The 15,879-nt window shown below is 38.9% G+C and overlaps 1 protein-coding gene across 1 annotated transcript in view; it reads left to right on the top strand.

Moving 5' to 3' along the window:
• CDKAL1 (CDKAL1 threonylcarbamoyladenosine tRNA methylthiotransferase) overlaps positions 1-15,879 on the top strand; it is a 629,759-nt gene that overhangs the window by 307,699 nt on the left and 306,181 nt on the right. The gene's annotated exons all lie outside the window — the stretch shown is intronic.

Raw genomic sequence — 15,879 nt, forward strand, 5'->3', positions numbered from 1 at the left:
ATTCCAAACCCACTGCTTTATTTAGTCTAGCCAAAGCTTTTATCGACGTGAATTTGGAATGTTTCTTTTAGTAGAGAGAAATAGACCCTTGGTTGATTTATTGACTCCTCCCTACATTTTTTCCCTGATTTAATATCTGTCTTCTTACCCTGTGTGTTCACACTGGGCTAGTTTTGGAAGAGAAACAGGAGACGCACTGAGTCTCACTGCCAGTCAGAGGAAGGTCTCTGCGGCATGATTACTTGAAGGATTTTTCAGAAGGGGCAAGTATTTGACCAGAAACCTAATTTATGCACCTGGTATTTTTGCTGATGTTCTTAACTGGTGTCTGTTTTTCCATGTGTCAGTTATGAGGTTATTAAACATAGGTGATTTATCTAGCAACTACTGCAAATTATTAGGCATACAAATTAGTATTTTTTCAACATTGTGTTTCCAAGTGCAACTCCATATAATTTTTTTAGAGATTTTCTTCATTATACTTGAAAATTTAATTGATAGACACACAACTGACCAAATTGTTACATTGTGTACATATAAGAATAGGTAACAACAAACCATACCCACTCTGTACAACTGTATCATACTAATAAAGGGGGCAAGAAAAGGAAATAAAATTCAAAAAAATCACAAATTGTGAAAATTATAAGATTCAAATTCACAAATAGTTTTATTATAACACACATACCAAGGGAAATATAAAACTGTAGAATGGTTGCCTAAGGAGTGAAAGTATTTTCTTCATTCTCACACAGCTATCCTCACCTCTAACTGAAATTAACATGTGATGTGTTAACTTCATGACTTTTTGTGGACACAGTCATGTATTGTATATATGATAGGAGAAAAAAGGAAACCGTTTCTATAAACCAGTTAGAGAATTTTTCTGAAGACATCCACTTTAGCTCTGATTTTCTTCCGCACTGTCCTCTGGGCAACAGAGGTATACTGTTTTTTTTTTTTTTCCCTGTAGATATTAGTTATTAGTTAATGTTTTCATGTCCACGTGAATTGGGCCAGTTAAGGTGAGTGATTCAGAGAGGCCAGAAGTCCGCAGCGATGTTGTACTACGTGAGACTATTAAATACCCTTAAGTGACATTAGCGGCAACCACGAGATGACAGGTTTCCTGTTTACTTCTACAATATGTTGTATGGATTGTCTGGGTGTATAAGCTATGTCGTATGACAGTTTTCTTTCGTTTTCTAAATTTGGGAAATGCAAGTTCATGATAAGGATGGGCCTACCCTTTCCACTACCGGAGACATCAGTCTGCAAGCTCATATTTCAAAAACAAGAGTCGGTAGCACTGTCTTTTCTTTCTTTCTTTCTTTGTTTTTGGTGGTGGGGAGTCAAACCCAGGGTGTTGCACGTGCTCTACCATGAAGCCACATCCCAAGTCTGGGAGAGTTACTTTTTTCTGCAAAAGACATTGAGATTTTAATAATCTTACAGAATTCCTAGGTTTGAGCTTTAAAATTGTGCAGGATAGGTAATTATGAAGGTAAATATGAGAAATAACCCATTTTCTTGTTTCTGTGTCTTTTACCTATTTAGTTCTTTAGTAATCCAGGTGTTATCAATAGAAACCCTTTCAATAATGTATTCTACCATGATTAGATTGCCTGTCCTTTAATGAATAACAACATGACTCCATGAAAGTTACTCAGGAATAAAAAGTCTCAGTATGTTGTCAGCAAATTTTAGGACTATGTTTAAGGCCCCACTGTCAGTAGTAGTTAGATTTCCCATCAGTAAAGTGGCATTTTCTTTCTTTTCTAAATTTTTTAAATAGCTCCTGTGTGTCAACAATACTCACTGACCTTTTTTAAAACTTTAAAGGTGTGTTGAATGTGGATTAGAACCCAGGTTTCCTGTCATCATAGAATGTGCAATAAAATTAAAATTTCATTTGGAGTAGCATATTTGTAACAACTTTTTAGTAAAATTTATTTCGTAGTAAGGAGTGAAGAGACTCACAGCTAATCCCAAGGCAGGTGAGCATCCCAAAGAGTAGGAAATAATCAAAAAACATTCTGAAAGTGACATGGCTTCTGAGAGTACTAAATCATGCCGATTGTGCATCCAGGGGCCAAAAAATGAAAAAGAGCTCAAGAAAGTCTAATGGTTAGCATTAAAGTAAAACAAATTTCTAAATTTGTTTCTCGTATACTGTATATGTTTATTTATGTATTATATATATTTATGTATATATTTAGTTGGCTCTGTGTGTGTGTGTGTGTGTGTGTGTGTGTGTGTGTGTGTGTTCATTGGGTTTCTAGCCTTTCCCCCCTTTTCTCAATATAGTTCCCTGGGAATTTCTTTCCTTTTTGTCCTTTGTTCTCTTCAGGTATGCATGACAGTAGGGCACATTTTGACATACCACACATACCTTGAGTGTAGCTCATTCTAGTTAGGATCGCATCCCCCTGGTTGTGCGTGATGTGTAGTTAACTGTGCTGGATTCTCACGTAAGGACAGGAAAGACAGGAGACTGGATATGAGGGGACTTCCTCTTGGAATTTCAACACTACTTTCTCCTCAGTGTGCTTTTCACGTTTCTGGCCAGACCTGCATCTGAGTGCAAAATGCACCAGGTAACCCGTGGGTATCATCTTGTTCTCACCCACTGGTTGGGATCCTCCTCCTTCCTGCCTCCCTGCCTCAGAGGCAGGTTTTTAAAGGCAGGTTTTAAAACATTCTTAGCCTTAACTGTGTTCTGGGGACTGAGGTTGCAGGGCATGACATGGCTGCATTTCAGATATCTAGAAACACATGTCACACGGTGAGCAGGACTTGGTTGGGGCCAGAATGAATTTACAAGCTGGTGTTTTCTAGGATATTTGTATTGATTTTTCTCCAGCAGCTAATCAATCAGTTTCAGTTGTGGAAGTGGCAGAGCAAACCTCCCCACGTGCACTGGGCGAGTGGCGGGGAAACGGCACCTCTCTCTGCTGTCCTGGAAGCAGGAGGGGGAGATGATGGATGGCTGTTTCCAGAGCTCTCCTGAGCGTCTCCAGAGCCTATTTGTGTGTTGCTGCTTTTTTCTCTCTCGTAATCTGAAAATCCTCTGCAGGATAACTGGCATAAACCAGTTATGCCAAGGTAATATGAATTAAGATGAACTGTTCAGAATAGGAAGAAAATGTCCTGATGCCCAGCATTTTTACCAGTAATGTTGGAATTAAAAATAAAAATTTAACTCTTTCTTTTAAGACTTGCAAAGAGTACTGTCCATGGTATGTAAGACGAATCACAAAATGCAGCTGGAAAATATTGCTCCTTGTCCTTGTAGATAAGGAAGGAGGTGAGCAGTACTTGGTTTTCCATAGGTAAAGCTGCCGTGGGTTGGATTGTGTGGTGTGTGCCACACCCCCTTTGAGAGGCCACCTGTAGTCATTGCTATGTGGTGATTTTGATCCAAGACCAGAAAGGCCCATAATTGCCTCCTATGAGTGTATATGGCAGGTAAATTAAATGTCTCTTTAATTCCTTTATCTTTTCATTTGGACTGTGTTCAAATAAAATTGAGAAATCCATTTCTTCTATAGGATTAATGATGTTAATTTACACATCTGTTATACCTTGTCAACTTCCAAAACGGATTTTGGGCAGCTTATATTAAATGATTGTATGTAATAGACCATGAAAATAAGAGCTGTATAAAATGCTGTTCTGTGTTTTGAAAAGGGAAGATAATTTTCCTTACTGGTGAATCCTGGTTCTACAGAAGAATGGAGAAATAGCATGATTTACATAATTTTATATGAGCATGTGAAAGGAAATAGAGTTTCCTGTAGAAGCCTGCCTCTCTCTAGGCTTTGAACATGGGGAGGAATGTTTTCACATGCCTTTTTCTGAGAGACATTGAATAATACATTAGAAATGCTTTTAACTGGTATCATGTTGAAACTCTGGATGTATTCTCTATGTGGCTTTTTCTTCTGTTGATTCTTACAAAATTCAAAATATAATATAAAAATCTAAGTTTTAAAAGCTATTCCATACCAAAACATGACTTCAAGTAGTCATTTGTAGCCGGGCATGGTGGGGCACACCTTTAATCCCAGTGACTCGGGGGTCTGAGGCAGGAAGATCACAACGTCAGTCTCAGCAACTTAGTGAGGCCCTAAGCAATTTAATGAGACCTGTCTCAAAAAATAAAAAAGGGCTAAGGATGTGGCTCAGAGGTTAAGTACCCTTGAATTCAAACCCTGGTAAGAAAGATAAATTAAAAAATAAATACATTTTTATGGGAGAGCTAAGTGAATATAATGTACATGGTACTTGTAACTTGCTGGGGGTGCAATGCTTAAGTAGCTGTTTATCAGTTTAAATAAGCAGAGATGAATAATCATTTTGATTTCAGTGAATGTGTAGGCTCTCCATGGCAAAACACAGTATCATTACTTGACAGTACCATTACCTGTTCAGATTTCTGAGCTGCTGTCAGTGGTACTCAGTTTTTCTTAACCTTTTTTTTCAATTGATACTTAAAAAGTGGAGCCACCGGAGGAGAGGTGAGTCCTCATTGAGGCCTTTTCTGGGAACCCTTGGGATCCAGCTGGAATCTGCTGGCCTAACTCAGTGTTTCTCAGGTAGTTCTTAACTCACAGATCCAAGGGTACTAGATATCTTCTAAAAAGGCCAGATGATAAATATTTAGACTTTGTGGGCTACATATTCTCTGTCTTAACTACTCATTTTTAAAAAAATATTTTTATTTATTCTTATTAGTTATACATGATAGTAGAATATATTTTGTGTGTGTGTGTATACACACTATACACACACGCGCACACATAAAGAGTACAACTTCTCACTCTTCTGGTTGTGTGTGATGTAGAATTACATTGATCGTGTAATTATAAATGTACATAGGAGAGTAATGTCTGGTTGCTTCTACTATATTTCCTAATCCCACTCCCCATCCCTTCCCTTCATTCCCCTTTGTCTAATCCAGAGTACTTCTGTCCTTCCCTACCCCATCCCCTTATTGTGAGTTAGCATCTGCATATCAGAGAAAACATTCAGCCTTTGGTTTTTTGGGAATGGCTTATTCACTGGTGTGATATTCTAAAGTTCCATCCATTTACTGGCAAATGCCATAATTTCATTCTTCTTATGACTGAGTAATGGCCCATTGTGTTTATACACCACATTTTCTTTATCCATTCTTCTGTTGAAGGACATGTAGATTGATTCCATAGTTTAGCTATTGTGAATTGAGCTGCTATAAACATTGTTATGGCTGTTTCACTATAGTATGCTCATTTTAAGTCCTTTGGGTATAGACCAAGGAGTGGGATAACTGAGTCCAATGGTGGTTCCATTCCCAGATTTCTTAGGAATCTCCATACTGCTTTCCAGAGTGATTGCACTGGTTTGCAGTCCCACCAGCAATGTCTGTGTGTACCCCCCCATATCCTTGCCAACATTTATTGCTGCTTGTATTCTTAATAATTGCCATTCTAACTGGTGTGAAATGAAATCTCAGTGTAGCTTTGATTTGCATTTCTCTAATGGCTAGAGATATTGAATGTTAGTTCATATATTTGTTGACTGATCATATTTCTTTTTGTGAAGAGTCTTTCAGTTTCTTTGCCCATTTATTGATTGGGCTATGTGTTGGTTTAGTGTTAAGTTTTTTTGAATTCTTTATATATCCTGGAGATGAATGCTTTGAGGTGCAGGGGGAAAAGATTTTCTCCATTGCTGTCGGCTCTCTCTTCAGGTTCTTGATTGTTTTCTTTGCTGTGAAGAAGTTTTTAGTTTGATTCCATCCTGTTTGTTGAGTGTTGATTTTACTTCTTGTGCTTTAGGAGTCTTGTTAAGGCAGACAGTTCTTAAGCTAACATGATGGAGAGTTGGGCCTACTTTCTCTTCTAGTAGGCACAGGGTCTTTTGTCTAGTGCCGAAGTCCTTGATCCACTTTGAGTTGAGTTTTGTGCAGGGTGAGAACTAGGGGTTTAATTTCATTTTGATAATATGGAATTTGAGTTCTTCTAGCACCATTTGTTGAAAAGGCTATCTTTTCTCTGGTGTGTTTTTGGCGCCTTTGTCTTTGAGGATTTGTCTCTGTGTTTTCTATTCTGTATCATTGGTCTACTTGTCTATTTTGTGCCAATACCATGCCATTGACGTTACTATTGCTCTGTAGTATAATTTAAGGTCTGGTATTGTGATGCCTCCTTCATTTTCTAAGGATTGTTTTTGCTATTCTGGGTCTCTTATTTTTCCAAGGGAATTTCATGATGGCTTTTACTATTTCTATGAAGAATGTCATTGGAATTTTAATAGGAATTCATTAAATTTGTATTGTGTTTTTAGTAGTATGGCCATTTTGACTATGTTAATTCCTATCCAAGAGCATGGGAGATCTTTCCATCTTCTAAGGTCTTCTTCAATTTCTTTCCTTAGTGTTCTATAGTTTCCATTGTAGAGGTCTTTCACCTATTTTGTTAGATTGATTCCAAAATATTTTCTTTGAGCTATTTTATATCCTACTTTGCTGAATTCATTTATTAGTTTTAGAAATTTTCTGGTGGAATTTTTCGAATCTTCTAAATATAGAATCATGTTGTCAGCAAATAGGGATAATTTGAAGTCTTCTTTTCCTCTGTGTGCCTGTTTAATTTGTCTCCTCTCCAATTTCTCTGGCTAGAGTTTCCAGAACTGTGTTAAATAGAAGTGGTGAAAGAGGGCATCCTTGTGTTCCAGTTTTTGGAGGGAATGCTTTCAATCTTTCTGCATTTTGGATGATGCTGGTCTTGGCTTTAGCATATATAGCTTTAACAATGTTGAGGTGTGTTTCTACTATCCCTAGTTTTGAACATTCAGAGGCGCTGTATTTTGTCAAATGCTTTTGCTGCATCTATTGAGATAATCCTATGATTCTTGTCTTTAAGTCTGTTGATTTGATGAATTACATTTGTTGATTTCCATGTTAGATCAATCTTTAATTGTGGAATGAACCCCACTTAATTGAGGTGCGCTGTCTTTTAAAATATGTTTTAATATTCAATTTGCCAGAATTTTATTGAGAATATTTGCATCTGTGTTCATCAGGGATATTTGTCTGAGGTTTTCTCTCCTTGAGGTGTCTTTTTCTGATTTAGTATCAGGGTTATACTCGCTTCTAAGGATGAGTTTGGAAGGGTTCCCTCATTTTCTGTTTCATGGAATAAATTGTAGAGGATTGGTGTTCTTCCTTAAAGGTCTGGTAGGACTCAGCTGAGAATTTGTCTGGTCCTGGGTTTTGCTTTCTTAGTAGGCTTTTGATGGTGACTAAAATTTCATTGCTTGAAATTGATTTGTTTAAATTTTCTATGTCCTCCTGATTCCATTTGGGTAGGTCTTATGTCTCTAGAAATTTGTCAATGTCATCAAGATTTTCTATTTTACAAGGGTATACATTTTTAAAATAGGTTCTGATTGTCATCTGTATTTCATTGGTGTCTGTTGTGTTATTTCCTTTTTCATCATGAATTTTAATAATTTGAGTTTTCTTTTTCTTTATTAACTTGGGTAAGGGTTTATCAGTTTTATTGATTTTTTTCCAAAGAACCAACTTTTTGTTTTGTTAAATTTTTGGATTAATATTGTTTCAATTTCATTGATTTTGGCTCTAATTTTAATTATTTCCTCTCTTCTGCTTTTGTTGTTGATTTGCTCTTTTTCTAGGGCTTTGAGGTACAATATTATTTATTTGTTGACTTTGCAATGAACATTCCTCTTAGCACTGCCTTCATAGTGTTCCAGAGATTTTGATTTTGTATTGCATTCTCAAATACCTCTAAGTATTTTTAAATTTCATCCCTGATTTCTTCTGCTATTCATACATCATTCAATTGCATATTATTTAGTCTCCAGGTGTTGGAGTGGCTTTTGTCTTTTATTTTATCCTTAATTTCTAATTTCATCCCATTATGAATGTATTATCTCTATTTTTTTTTTTTTTTTTGTATTTGACAAGAGTTGCTTTGTGGCCTAAGATATAAGGTATTTTAGAGAAGGATTCTCTTTGCTGAGAAGAAAGCATAATTAGTCTTTGATGAACGAAATATTCTATATATGTTGGTTAAGTCTAGATCATTAATTGTATTTTTTAGTTCTATAGCTTCTTTAGTTTCTGTTTGAAAGATCTATCCTGTGAGAGAGGTGTGTCAGAATCATCTAGTATTACCATATCATGGTCTGCTTCTTGAAATTGGGAAGGCTTCATTGGATGTATGTAGATGCTGCATTGTTGTGGGGCATCAATACGTACGATTGTTATGTCTTGTCGATGTATGATTCCCTTAAGCAGTATGAAATGCCTTTCTCTGTCCCTTCTGATTGACTTTGGCTTGAAGTCCACTTAATCTGATGTGAGGGTAGAATCCCTTGCTCCTTTACGTGTTCCATACGAGTGAGATGTTTTTTCCTGTCCTTTCACCTTCAGTCTATGGATGTCTTTGCCTATGAGAAGACATTGGCAAAGATATCCACCTAGACATATCTCTTGGAGACAGCATATTGTTGGGTCTTGTTTTTTAATCCAATCTGCCAATCTGTCTTTTGATTGGTGAGTTTCAGCCTTTTACTTTCAGTCATTATTGAAGTATGATTTTATTCTCTGTCATTTTCATTTATTTCTGGTTTTTAATTTGAATTAGTTTCTTCTGATTTATTATTCCTTTTGTGTAGTTCCCTTTGCTGATTTTCACATTTAATTTCCATTTCTTCCTCATAAAATATCTTTTTTTTTTTTTTTTTTGCAGTGCTGGGGATCAAACTCAGGGCCTTGTACTTGTGAGGCAAGTACTCTACCAGCTGAGCTATCTCCCCAGCCCACAAAATATCTTGAGTATGTTTTGTAGTACCGACTTTGTAGTTGTGAATTCTTTTAACTTGTCCTTACCATGGAAAGTTTTTCTTTATCAATTCTGAAGCTTAATTTTGCTTCTGTATTATTCTTGCCTGGCATCCATTTTCTTTCAGATCTTGGTATATTTTATCCAAGACCTCCTAGAGTTGAGGATGTGGGTTGACAGATCAGCTGAGATCCAGAGTGGTTTTCTTCTGTTTTACCTGTTGTCTTTCTCTATCCTTATTCTGTGTTAGGCATCTTCATTATGCATCTTGGTGTGGTTCTGTTGTAATTTTGTATATTTGAGGTCCTGTAAGCCTTCTGTATTTGATTTTCTATTTCATTCTTTAGGTTTGGGAATTTTTCTATTATTTCATTGAAAAGATTGTGCATTTCTTTGGTTTATATCTCTGAGCCTTCATCTATCCCAATAAATCTTAAATTTGTTTTTTTCATGTTGTCCCATATTTTTTGGAAGTTCCATTCGTGGTCTCTTAACATCTTTTCTCCATGGTCAACTTTGTTTTCAAGATTATGTATTTTGTCTTCATTGTCTGAAACTCTGTCTTCCAAGTGGCCTAGTCTGTTGGTGATGTTTTCAATTGAATTTTTAATTAGACTTATTGATTCCTTCATTTTTAGTATTTCTCCTTTTTTCCCCCCATAATCTCTCTCTCTATCGAAGTGGCCTGTCACCTGCTGTATTTTCTCTGATTTCATTTCTTATACTGTCCTACTTCCTAGTTTATGTGCAGTCTAAACTCCTTCTCTGATATTTCTTCCACTGTGGTGTCAGTGAATTCTGTTATTGGAGTATCTTTGTTCCTTTGGGGCACTTGTTCCCTTTTTCATGTTGTTTGTGTCTCTACCCACTTTACAGTTTGGATCTGAGGGTAGAGTTTCCATCCTGTGGACTTACAGTGTCCCTGAAGTTTTCCAGTACTCCACTGTTTAGGGGAAGATAAGAAGTAACAACAAACTATGCAAACAATATATAGCATTAAACCAAGTAGTTCCTATGATGGTGTGTACAATGTTAATTATCACAATAAACAGAAATGGCATGATCAGTTATTGCCTACAGTAAAAACAGTAAGTTTGCAAAAGGATTTACAATTTCAAATAGTGGACAGGGAGAGAAAAGAAGTGATGTGGGATGTGACGATGATGAGCGAGAAGGAGAGAGGATAGGATTAAAAATTTAAAGGAAGAGTGAAAGAACAATAGAGATTGGCTTTTCATGGAAGAAAAGAGAAAGAGAATCAAGGGAAACAGGTAAGAGAAAAACTATATATGAAATAAATTTTTTAAAAAAATTAAAGATAAAAGATCACAAAAGAAACTAAAATATACTAATCAAACCTCTAGTTCTCAAAAAACTGATCCATGAGAAATAACTGGCTTCAAAAATGCTAGAAATGAGAAAAAAAAAATATGACTGTGTATAAATGCCCGTGTACCATTATTCTCACAGAGAAAGGGAAAAAAAAAAAAAAAAAAACATGAAAAGTTAAAGAATTCTGTGTTGGAGTTCAAAAGATAAGCTTTTCTCAGCAGTTTGGGGCAGGACCTCTGGAGCAGGAGGCTCCGTCCTGCAGGTTGCTGGAATGAGAGGGGGTCCCTGGGAGGAAAGGGGTCCCTGGGAGGAGTAGCCGGGGCAGCATCAGGCTTAGGTGGGCTTCGGGCGCTTCGCCAAACGCCAGTTGGTCTGCAGATTTTAAATCAGTGCACCTCCTGGGCCCGTGCGTCACCCGTTCACTGGAAGATTTTATCCCAGGGTCTTCCCTGGGTTCCACTCATGCCGTTGAGGAACCAGTTCTTAGTCCCCTCCCACCTGTGGACCCCACGTTTCCTGGTCTTGGGTTCAGTCTCCAAACTCGATATCCCTTTTGCCCCCACCCTTCTGAATTCATAGTCAGGCTGGTCTCCCCAGCTGGTGCTGCAGGTAGCTGGATTGGATGGGGAGGGGTAGAGACAAGGGGTTTCCACGACCAATTGTCCCCTGTGTAAACCTCTTTCCATGTGTGATTTTCTCCTGGACACTTGAGCACCCTCTCTGTTGTGCGGTGTGTGTTTACCTGGCCTGTATTTCAGGCCAAACTCAGGTTTGCCAGGAATTGGCTCCCTTAGCTGCTGGTACCTGCGCTGCAGCTGCCAAGTGGTTCCTTCCTTTGTCCTGTGCACACCACCTGGAGAGAGGGTGGCTTCTTACCTGCACAAGTTTATTGTGCAGTGCACCTTTCAGTATAGTCAGGCAGTGTCCTCGACCTCTGAGCACTTTATACCCAGATAGCCTCAGGCCTCTTAAAAATGTGGGTTCCTCTAATACCCACATCCCTCTGCTTGGCTTGCGGAGGGACTGCTCTGGCTGGTATGTCCAGCCTGCCTCAGCAGTGGCTGTGTTGTTGGCGATTTCTTCCTTATTTTATTATATCTCCAATGTGCTTTGAATGTCCAGTTTTAAATTCCAGGGAGACCGCCCCCCTGCTTTTTGTTTACCCACCTTGCTGAGCAGCTACCTGTCTCCTTTCTTGGTTTCATGCCATGGAGCAGCCTGGAATATGACCTCCTCTAGTCTACCTTCTTGAAAACCTAAAATGTTATTTATAATGGGAGTTATTGATGCAAAAAGTCTCCATAGTCAACTTCAGGGGAAGCTAACTTCAACAAATGAAGCAAATTTCTTTATGCAAAACTTTGTGTTGTTTCTAATATGCTAATACACATCTTAAAACTATAAGAGAAGGAAGTCTGCAGAAACTAATTATGCTCTAAAAAGATCACTGTTCTGCATCGTTCATTTGAGTCACTTGACAGTTTTCAAATCTCTAAACAAACTGTGTCCGAGTTCCATTTCTAAGGGTCACCCCACAATCTCTGTTGATGGGGGCCTTGCATTTTCTAAAATGTGATTCTCTAGCCACAGATAAGAACTGGGCTGGAGAACATTAGTCCAGCTGAAGTTTGGATTATAACTCTAAACCACACTGACCCTCAGCTGTGTGGTGTGTGGACTCCGAGGAGGACGCTGGGTGATCTGTGCTGTGGCCAGGTTGGGGAGGCTGGAAGGAAGCAAGGTGTTGCAGTTTTCAGACACCAACCTTGATTGTGTAGTGGATGGTTCCCAAATCCAAAGGTGCTGTTTAAGTCGACATACTCAGTCGTTTTTTATTGTCATCCAAGGTATCACTGTAGGCTCCAGTGACATTTACTGAGTGCTCAACCATGCTTCATGCAGAAGTTAAAAAGATGAAAAAGTCCTTGTCTTGGCCAGGAGAGAGGGCAGTGAGTTGGGCCGTTGGAAATGAAGGTACACAGGACCAGGAAGCAAGTCTTGAGATTAGCAAAGTCACTGCTCATCTTAGCTTAAGTATGCACTTTTGGATTTCAAAACCACTCTTCACCTGTCTGGGACCATGGCAGCAAAGTGACAGCATTCATATTGGACCTCTGCCTTTGCTAAGTTGACCCCTTCTCTGCCCACCAACCAGGATTCCTCTTCAGAATCCCTTTCTCTCTTGCATTCTTGACAGCTGCTGCCCCTGCATCTGCTAGTGTTCAAGGGGCACCCCCTTGCCCTCTGAGTCCTGAGGGTTTGAGAAGGAAGCCCAAGGGTGGCCTCTAATTGAAGTAACTAATGGAACTAGGTAGCTGCTATTTTTCCATTTATTCGACTCATGCTTGGTGAGCACTTACTAGAAGCAGTTCTTGTTTCTGCTGGGAGGCAGGTGATTTAGAAAAGCTGTAGATATGATACATTATTGCAGTGAGCTTTAATGGCATCCGCCACCAGGGTGGCAAGGACAGCAGGCATGGTCTGCTGATAATTGAGTGAACAGCTTATCCTTGCTGTGGGAAACAAGGACATGATCCAAAGCCTGTTCCATGGAGTGACATTTGTTCTTAATTCTGAGTCTTTATCGTTCAGTGTATATATACTCCAGAGTACAGAAACTTCAGAGCATTGGAAATACTGTTTTTTTTGTGTATCCTTATGGAAACCATGATTTAATAGCCTCGTTATGACTGATTTGTATTTATTTATTGCACTGGGTATTGACCCCTGGACCTCCTGTTTGTAATGCACATGCTCTGTCACTGAGCTGTGCACCCATTCCTTCAACGAAACATCTTACAAATGTACATTTAAATATACAAGTTATATGTAAAATAATGACACCTGCAGAGAAAGGTAAGAGTAGAAAAACTTGAGATTTGGTGGGAAAGTAGAACATAGTCAGGTAGCCCGTTGTCTCATATGTAGTTTCTGAAATCAAGCTGCAGTTTTGATTCTGAACTTCTTGAAAACTGTCTTCAAGGGGAGAAATGCCGCTCGTCATCAGATTTGAAGGTGTTCCGCCTGGAATTCCAGATAGGGAGGCTGCAGGTATTGTAGGTATCAACCGTGTGCTTTTAATTCGTGGGCTCGCGTGTGTGCCGTGAACGCTCTGTGTTTTGCCATACCTTGTTAGAACTTAGATACTCGCCTTGGAAAGCATAGTGCTCTGAGCGGGTTTCTTGGATGCCTGAAACAATACAGTCTAGCTTTCAGTGACTCACAGGTGACCTGGCCCACTTCCGTAGCTATTGGGTGCCATTAGAGAATCCTGCCAAAGAAGCTGGTAGTTTAGGGGTCTGCTCACCCGTGGTAATCTTGGGAGGTTACACATCCAGATGTGAGAAGAACGTGCTAGAATTTATATCTATTCACATTTTCTTATCCTGGGAACTTTTCCTTCTTTTGTGTATTTTTAAGTATATACGTGTAATTACTATGCATCTATGCATGAGTATAATTCCTAAATGTACATCTAATTAGTTTTTATTAGTTTTAAATTAGGAAACAGATTCAGGGAAGTGATAGTACAAAATGTGGAGACCACTGACTCAGAGCAACAGCCTGGCTGCTGTTTTACACTCCCAATATCATTCCTTGAGCTGGGTCTGTGATTTGACAGGGCAGGAGAGTTCTGTGTTCTCTGTCTTGATCCTGAGGTATGCATACTCCATTTTGATTGAATGTGTGTCCTTCTGCTTTTGAGATCAAGTGGGCAAATAACAGAGCTTATACCTTTGGAGGAAAGCAGCAATACCTGATGAGGACTCTTGACTGTATCTGTGGACAGCTGTGCATCTCTGTGCAGGGGGTGGGCAGAGCACTTCATCCTGGGGAATGGTCTTCCTCACCCTCCTGTCTGGGCTTTAGATTACTGGGAGACTAAGCCAAGGAGTTGGCGGCAGGTGTATGTGGCAGGGTGTGTTTGGGTTTAGCAGGTGCTCAGTAGGAGTTGAGTGGGTGGCTGATCTAGAAATGATGGTCATGGGGGATTCCACTTGTGACCTGGAACCTGTCATGACAACATGGTAGGGAAAGGCCCTGTTTCCAGCAAAGGCAAGAGATGCTGCTGTGTTCAGCTAGTCTTCCAGCACAGTTCCAAAGTGGGTCTTGCAACATGACCTTGATTGTATGACATTGATATTCAGCTGTGGTGGCTTTCCTGATTTTCACCAGGGACACAATTTTTTTATGTAAATTATTTCCTGATAGTTAGCAGGTATCTGCCATTTTATTAAGAGGGCATGTCCATTTATGTTCACATTTATGGTTATAAATACATACACATTTGCTTTGATATTTTTCTTAGCAGAATTCTTCAAGAGTGCCTGGTGAGGGGAACAAATGTGAAGCAAGTTTGCTTTCAGAGTTTGCACTGAGGCTAATCTGTCTCTGGGATGCTTTTGGTGAACTTTAAGAATGCAAGTGAGTTTGGGACCATTGTTTAATGGAAATTTAATAGCCCTGGACAGATGGGAAAGTGGTACTGCTACCTGGTGGTTGTAAACCTGACCTTTGCGAGAAGGTTTCTGGCAGAAGCACTCCTGTGTGATGCCAGCAACTTTTATTGATTCTGCAGCGTCTGCAGATTCTCTCACTAGCTGTCAATTGATTTCATTTGAAAAATTATTAAATTTCTTCTTCTGCTTGTGTGGGTATTAAATTGCTGTAAACACTCGCACAATGTCAGGTGCAGGAGCACAATTTTCTGCTAAACAAACAAACAAAAATTGTATGTTAGTGGGACCTTGGCTGCTCCGCGGAGGTCACAGCTGCTCTGTCTCCTGTTTGTCGTTCTCACTTACGCTTTTTATTTCTCGTGGTGGCTTCCAACTTGTGTATTAGTATGTTTAATATAAAAAAGTTTGATTTAGCTTCCTGACTGTCAAAAACATGCCCTTTAGTTCATCACTTCTTATCGTGTCAGCATAAGAAGAGTGAGAAACAGGGACAGAAGAGTTAACCAGTTATAAGTGAGGAAGAGCTGGGGAAGAAGTGGGTTTAGTGACTAAAGCATAAATATCAGGTGGGCATACCTGTCCCTGCCATCGCTGGGTTTTACCAGGGTCTAATGATAGGGAGGCAGTTGATACACATACCTCTTGTAGAGAGCTGTCTTGATTAAATACACCTAATCATTTGCTCAAAATGTTCAACTGTGAGCAAAGGTACATTTATTCTGTTTACAATGTTACTCAGTCTTGAGATGTTTCCTTACAGCAGCCTGGACAGATAAAGACAGCTGCACGTCTGGGGATGTTTACTTTAAAACTCCATCAGTTTGGGAATCACTAGCCTCGATTCCCTTCTGAGGCCTAGTTTTTAAAAGTCTCCATTGTATCCCCCCCGCCCTTACTCTAAGTATCATGTTTTTGGAATAGTTCAAGTTAGGTCTTACAAAACAGAATATCACACTGTTATAATTAGGGCAAAGAGAACTTGAACTCTCTTAAATACGTTTTATAAAACAAATATCCTTACATTAGGGAAATAATTCTTCACCATGTATCAGCATGAACCAATTAACGCATTTGTTTGTACATGTAGGAATAATATGTAAATTTGTATAATTTTAGACAATTTTTTTCTCTTGAGATGAATTATACTTTTTGTATTTCTCGTTGAGAAGAATGAATTTAAGAAGTGCTGAATTTCTTTATTTTAGTGGAAATGTCCAATCTTGTTACTTTGG

Source organism: Sciurus vulgaris, assembly GCF_902686455.1.
Source record: "Sciurus vulgaris genome assembly, chromosome: 7".
Taxonomy (NCBI): domain Eukaryota; kingdom Metazoa; phylum Chordata; class Mammalia; order Rodentia; family Sciuridae; genus Sciurus; species Sciurus vulgaris.